Source organism: Argopecten irradians, chromosome 4 (genome assembly GCF_041381155.1).
Source record: "Argopecten irradians isolate NY chromosome 4, Ai_NY, whole genome shotgun sequence".
Classification (NCBI taxonomy): domain Eukaryota; kingdom Metazoa; phylum Mollusca; class Bivalvia; order Pectinida; family Pectinidae; genus Argopecten; species Argopecten irradians.
In genome coordinates, this window is record NC_091137.1 from 10149270 (window position 1) to 10157027 (window position 7758).

Sequence of the window (7758 nt, forward strand, 5' to 3'; positions counted from 1 at the left end):
ATATTTAGTGTGTCTTTGGAGTGCTTGGTATGTAGTGTGTATTTGGAGTGCTTGATATCTTGTGTGTCTTTGGAGTGCTTGATATGTAGTGTATCATTGGAGTGCTTAATATGTAGTGTGTATTTGGAGTGCTTCATATGTTGTTGTATATTTGGAGTGCTTGATATGTAGTGTGTATTTTGAGTGCTTGCTATGTAGTGTGTCTTTGGAGTGCTTGATATCTTGTGTGTCTTTGGGTGCCATGTTCATACACATTGTATGTCTTTGGAGTGCTTGATATCTAGTATGTCTTTCGAGGGCTTCATATCTAGTGTATCTTTCGAGCATACGATGTCCCCGTGATTTTTCTGACTTATGTTCCCGTGGTTTTCATGACTTGTTTGTTATGCTCAATATAACTAAAAAAATCTCACGGTTCAAACTTTTTTTTTATTTCATATTATGATGAATATCATTTACGTTTAAAGTTTTGAGTGGTCTTCCGCTATAGATAAAAGATAATAGAGTCTTGGCAAACACCATCCAACGAAATGATTTAGACCACAATGTTTTGCGATATACAATACTGAATCAATAGCAGTTATGTTATATAACTAAAGTGTAGTTATTGTATACAATGTAACACTAGAAAGAAAAAATCGGGGTCATTTAACTCAGACAGTGATCGCTCCTAACTAGTAAACGTTTATTATATTTGGTGTTTGAAAACATACTTAAATCAGAAGAGGGTTGGATTATGCACATTTCCAGTGAGCATGTCAGACAACATACGTGATAATATACAGATGGATATGTGAGGTTCTGATTAATAAAAGATCTCATTTTAATCTTAAAACGCAACAGTATTCAAAGTATAATTAGATCTAGGCAACAATATCTAAAGTATAATTGGATCTAGACATTTTATTCAAAAAGATTATTAGATCTAGGCAACAGTAATCAAAGTAAAATTATACCTAGGCAACATTATTCAAAGTATTATTGAATATAGGCAACAGTATTCAAAGTATAATTAGATCTAGGCAACATCATTCAAAGTGAAATTAGATCTAGGCAACAGTATTCAAACTATAATTAGATCCAGGCAACATTATTCAAAGTATAATTGAATCTAGGCAACAGTATTCAAAGTAAAATTGGATCTTGGCAACAGTATTCAAAGTATAATTACATCTAGGAAACAGTATTCAAAGTATAATTAGATCTAGGCAACAGTATTCAAAGTATTATGAGACTTAGGAAACAGTATTCAAAGTAAAATTAGATCTAGGCAACAGTATTCAAAGTATAATTAGATCTAGGAAACAGTATTCAAAGTATAATTAGATCTAGGCAACAGTATTCAAAGTATAATTAGATCTAGGAAACAGTATTTAAAGTATAATTGAATTTAGGCAACAGTATTCAAAGTATAATTGGATCTTGGCAACAGTATTCAAAGTATAATTAGATCTAGGAAACAGTATTCAAAGTATAATTAGATCTAGGAAACAGTATTTAAAGTATAATTGAATTTAGGCAACAGTATTCAAAGTATAATTGGATCTTGGCAACAGTATTCAAAGTATGATTAGATCTTGACAACAGTATTTAAAGTATAATTTGATCTTGGCAACAGTATTCAACGTATAATTGGATCTTGGCAACAGTATTCAAAGTATAATTGAATCTTGGCAACAGTATTCAAAGTATAATTGGATCTAGGATGGATTCACGTAAAATGTTCAGTGTGAGTAAGAGTTGTCACACACATAACAGTCTAATGATATGATTGGAAGACACACAAATAGTAATATCAAAGTAGGTTAATCCAATACTTACTCGATAGATATTTCAAACAGGAAACGATCGATTAAATATTTTTCAAATCATCTTGTGTATGTATATCGCTTGCGCCACCAGTATAAGGATCCTATGTGATTCGGCGATGTCAACTATATTTCACAAAATTTGGTGTACGGTTTCAATGAATGTCACATTACATCATGGTGTATATAGTGATATGTGTTAAATATTCCATGTGTTCCAATAAAATCCCACCTGCTGTCTCCTATTTTGTAGTTGATGTCATTTTTCATGTCCCACTAAAATAAGCATCAGTTCCCTTTCTACTTTCCGTGAAAAATCTGACTTGCGTCAACAACAAGGCTCGTTCACACTGGGGCTATCGAACATCAATAAAATATGTCAATACCTGACGGGGAATATGAGCCTCAAACGGCCGTTATTGTGTTTTGATGGTAGAGTGCTTGATTTTCTGACAACTCAGACGATGAAATCATTAACACGCATAACAGAACGCTATCACCCCAATATGTATTAGTCGAACAGGTTTACTTTCAGTTAAAGATGCTCCACCGATGACAAATTTGTTTCACTATCAAAAACAGGAGCAGACGATTAAGTATTTTTTTTCGGTTACAAAAGTTACTTCTTTACATCATTACCACCATCGGAAAGTTTGAACTTCTAATTTTATTTCACGTCAAAAATAGGAAAATAACGGAAAATTAATTAATTGCATCCCGAAAAAATTCCGTGGCACTATATCCTATATAGAAGGAAGTACTGATTGTGCGTGCACTAAAAACAAACATGCAGTATTTTATTTTATTTTTGTGTTAATTAGACATATATATACATGATTAAACACTGATTATTGTTCAAATGATGAATATCATTATGCTCTGTCGCCGGTGGAGCATCTTTAATGTGTTATCCGCAATAATTAAAGAAAACAGTACCTATGAACTAATCACCGATCAGTTCCGTTATTTAAGCTATGGTTTTATGATTATTCAGCTGTGTCTAAAATTCCAGGAATGAAGCGAACATCAGACCATTTATCATACTATCACGAAGGTATGAAGGTATTGAACTTTACTCTGAAACTATATTCATTATACTTCTCTTTTGCACTTAAAGACATAGTGTTACTATATACTAAAACGACCAATGGAGAGCCGAATGCCATGGCAATTAACAAATAACGTTTGAATTATGTTTGTTTAAGCGTCGAAGGGTATTGGTAAACATATCTTGTCTTTGTGCGTATATTCTATAAGTATGTACAGTGTCACAGTCGCCCTTTAAGAATACCGTATGCCCAGTGAAGATCGATGATAAATACCTCTTACCTGAATTGTTCCGTGTTAGGTGTTGACGGAGTTTATCATTGATATGGGTGACCGGTCTCTGGGTAATTGTGATATGTATTGATGTGACATATAGTTTATGTGTATCAACCCGTGTTAGCTACAGACCAAGAGAAGGAGAAATCATTAGAAACCATTAACAACCCCATGTTCAGAATAATTGGGAAACAAAATCATGAATTTTATTAGCAATTATGTTAATTGCGATACTTTATTTTAAAATAAAGTATGGTGATTTTATTGAAAAATAAAAACTTAATTTAAAAGATGATTTAGTATTTATTTGTGAATTTTTTTATTATATTCAGATTATCATGTGCTATTTGACAAAATACAAAATGATTTTCTTGCAGATATCGCCTATACGATGGCGAACGGAATTATTTGAAAATATCCAGAATACACGTTTTATTTCTTGTATGAAGCTGAGTCAGTTTGGCATATGCAAATCAATATGAAATAAGGTCGATCTCACGTGTAGGGTCTTTGATGTCGTTAGCTAATCGATTGGACTATTGAAAGAATGCCTCGGAATTAACGTTATTTATTCATTGTAGTTGTCATGCAAATTTAGGACATATAATATACACATATATACATACTTACATTCTTGATTATTTAAGATAAAATCGATATTGAGTTATGACTAAAACTAAAAATAATAATTAACCTTTCTAATATAACAATGTATCACATTGGTAAACACATGCTCGCCGTTAATGAACATTTTTTGCGTACTTTGAAGTCATAAATAAATACTGACTTTGAATAGTTCCTCCCAGTTTTGTTACAATAACATGTCAATGTGTCAAACACCTATGTAAATTTATGTATAGCTATTCCTTTGATATTTATTTGATACTTGACTTTTGAGCTGGTTAATTCACTCATTCCATCTAGGTTTAATTATCCATCATGTATAATCGACATTTGATCTATTTTATTCACTTGTGCCGGCAAGTTTTGATAATTTATAATTATTTATTTTACCCTTGACATATTAGTGTAGTTATCTCCAATCGAGTTATGAGTTGTACTTACCCTTCACAGTATTTAATTTTATGAGTTTACTCGTTTACATCTGGATTCTGAGTTATTTGATATACAGGCGACTATTGAGTTATTTAATATACAGCTGATTAATTCAATAAACAGCTGACGTTTGAAATACAGCTGACGTTTGAGTTGTTTAATATTCAGCTGACCTTTCAGTTATTTAATATCTAACTGACTATTGAGTAATTTAATATACAGCTGACGTATGAGTTATTGGATATTCAGCTGACCTTTCAGTTATTTAATATCTAACTGACTACTGAGTTTGTAAGTAGTTTGATATACAGCTGACGTTTAATTTGCTTAATATTCAGCTGACGTTTGAGTCATTCAATATACAGGTGACCTTTCAGTTATTTAATATACAGTTGATTATTGAGTAGTTTATTATACAGTTGATGTTTCTGTTATTTAATATTCAGCTGATTATTGACTTATTGAAATTCAGCTGACCTTTCAGTTATTTAATATACAGCTGACTATTTTGTAATTTAACATACAGTTGACTGAGTTATTGGATATTCAGCTGACCTTCCAGTTAATTAATATACAGCTGACGTTTCAGTTTTGTAATATACAGCAGACGTTTCAGTTATTAAATATCAGCTGAATATTGAATAATTTGATATACAGCTGACGTCTTAGTTATTTAATATTCAGCTGACGTTTGAGTTATTTAACTTACAGCTGACCTTTTAGTTATTTGATATACAGCTGACATTTCTGTTATTTAGTATACAGCTGACAGTTGAGTTACAGCTGATGTTTCAGTTATTCAATATACAACTGACGTACCAGTTCTTTAAATATTCAGCTGACCTTTCAGTTATTAAATGTACAGCTGACGTTTCAGATATTTAATAAACAGTTGACTATTGAGTTATTCAATATACAGCTGACGTTTGAGTTATTAAATATTCTGCTGACTATTGAGTTATTCAATGTACAGCTGACGTTTGAGTTATTTAATATACACTGAGCTGACGTCTGAGTTATTCAATATACAGCTGCCGTTTGAGTTATTCAATATACAGCTTACGTTTGAGTTATTAAATATTCTGCTGACTATTGAGTTATTCAATATACAGCTGACGTTTGAGTTATTCAATATACAGCTGACTTTTGAGTTATTTAATATACAGCGATTTTTGAGTTATTTAATTTACAGGTGACTATTGAGTTATTTAATATACAGCTGACGTTTGAGTTATTTAATATACAGCTGAGTATTGAGTTATTTAATATACAGCTTTTGAGTTATTTAATTTACAGCTGACTTTGAGTTTTTTATTTAGTACTATTGAGTTATTTGATATACAGCTGACGTTAGAGTTATTTAATATACAGCTGAGTATTGAGTTATTTTATATACAACTGACTATTTGGTAATTTACTATACAGCTGACTATTGAGTTATCTAATATACCACTGACTTTTTAGTTTTTTTTTTCAAAGCTCGATTCATGGATATCGTAAGACTTCAGGGACCAATGAATGATGATGATTAAGTCATTTACATTACCTCCAGTCATTAATTAGGTGTGCATTATTACGTAACAAATACAATATACCATTGAAATGTCAATTTAAGCTTTGAAGCATACGAAACAAGGAATTTGGATTTACATAAAATGTCATTTAAAATTTCGAGCGTTCATCAATGAACCTAGGAAAATTAGTTTATTATCTCAGGAAATAGTATTTGCTTTCCTATTTCGAAATTTATTTATCAACGATATTTCGGTATGTTGGAGTCAAGCTTTATTAATTGATCTATTTTGTCTCAACAAAGTTTAATAATTTCTAATAATTTATTTACCCTTGACATTTAAGTGTAGTTATTCACAATCGAGTTATGAGTTGTTCTTACCCTTCACAGTATTCAATTTTATGAGTTTACTTATTAACATCTGATTGCTGATTTTCTTTTTACAATTTACACTATGTAAGAGTCAAGCTCGTAATGTTTATTTTCCAAGTTGATAACTTTGTAACCCCTACCTCCACCCCTTCAAAAAAAAAAAAACAATAAAAAAGAAAATAGCAGATTTTCAGATAAACTGTCAATTTTTTTTTTTTTTTCAAAATGTGATTTATTTGTAATTACAAGTTGGATGGTTTTAATAACCTGATAGATATAATTCTATTAAAACAAAGTAGCATCCCTCCATTACAAATGTATGGAATGTACCTGACGATCCAATATTTAAGTGGTATTTACCAAACATTGCTGAGGGAGACATTGGAAACAAAGGTTTATTACTATATATTTAGGGTAATGATGATCAAGGAAAAGACTGTGTTATGAGTACAATTTAACATAAAGTCATACCTCCCTATCTAAGCGGTCACCTCTGTATAAAAACCTCCAGCTTAATTTGACCAATTTCTTAGGGTCTCAAAATTTCAGCTTAATTTGACCTGTGTGCAAAGATCACTTGGTTATAAAGACCATTGTTCCTTATTCCCTTGGGCGGTCTTTATAAACAGATTCTACAGTATTTTTTGCATTTGCCGTTGATGAATAGGATATTACTAAACACTTGAATATATTCTACTATTAGTTGTTCAGGAGTCTCTGTATAAATATATTATATGTATATGTCATAATAGACTTATTTAAGTATAAATTATCGTTGTATTCACCCAAATCGGTATTCATCAAATTCAATTATCACATTAAACAAATGACCTGGTGTGACATATCGCCAGCCGTCGTGTCTTTATTTTATCTTTATGATACACCACGACCACAGCCTTCCTTACGTAATGTGTAGGCTACCACCAATGTACAGAAAGGTAAGTATAAACATCTTAAAAACGGAATTATGGGTGCCTTACACGCAACACCTGCTGATGCACCAATCCCTACGGTTAACTAATTCACTTACCTTAAAAGGACAGACTGGACCGTCCTTATCCTTAGCGTTGTAATCCCGTCAGGTAGAATTTTAACACTAATGTATTTATTGTCGATAAATTTACTTAGAATTTTTTATTTCCTAGGAGAGAGAAATATTGATCCCGGTAGTCTATCCTCCGGACCGACTAAACATTCGATCAGCACTAGAGGATCACAGGTAACATGCAATTCATCATAGTGATAAACAAACAATCGTCTATACTGCCTGAGAGTGGTGACTACACTTAGTACTAGTCCTTGTCGTCATTTGTTTAATCCACCAGGACAAACATTCCACAATGAAACAATAACATTTCGTCATAGCCAATGACCAATCCTAGAATATCTACAAAACGTCAATAAATCATAAAGACATACACGCTTATATTAAGCCTGTCGCACGTGCACACGCGGACAAGAACAGCTACACCAACATGAAATGACAGTATCCAATCTCACACGTGGTACGATTTCCATTAGCATAACATTGCGTGGTGTATGTTTCAATCAATTGAGTTAAATAATAATTCCCCTTGTCACATGTTAATGAAGCTAGGTGATGTGAGAGATGCGAGACTGACGCTGTACACTGGCTGACTAGGGATACTCGCTACTCTTCCCAATCTACCTCCACTTACACCTAGG

At 32.1% G+C, this 7758-nt stretch overlaps 1 protein-coding gene across 1 annotated transcript in view; it reads right to left on the bottom strand.

Moving 5' to 3' along the window:
• Nucleotides 1-7510, bottom strand: part of LOC138320562 (serine/arginine repetitive matrix protein 5-like) — a 34443-nt gene extending 26933 nt beyond the window's left edge. Inside the window, exon 1 of the mRNA XM_069263617.1 lies at nucleotides 7103-7510. The gene's annotated coding sequence lies outside the window, so the exon portion shown is untranslated. The remainder of the gene's footprint in view (nucleotides 1-7102) is intronic.
• Nucleotides 7511-7758: the final 248 nt, after the last annotated feature.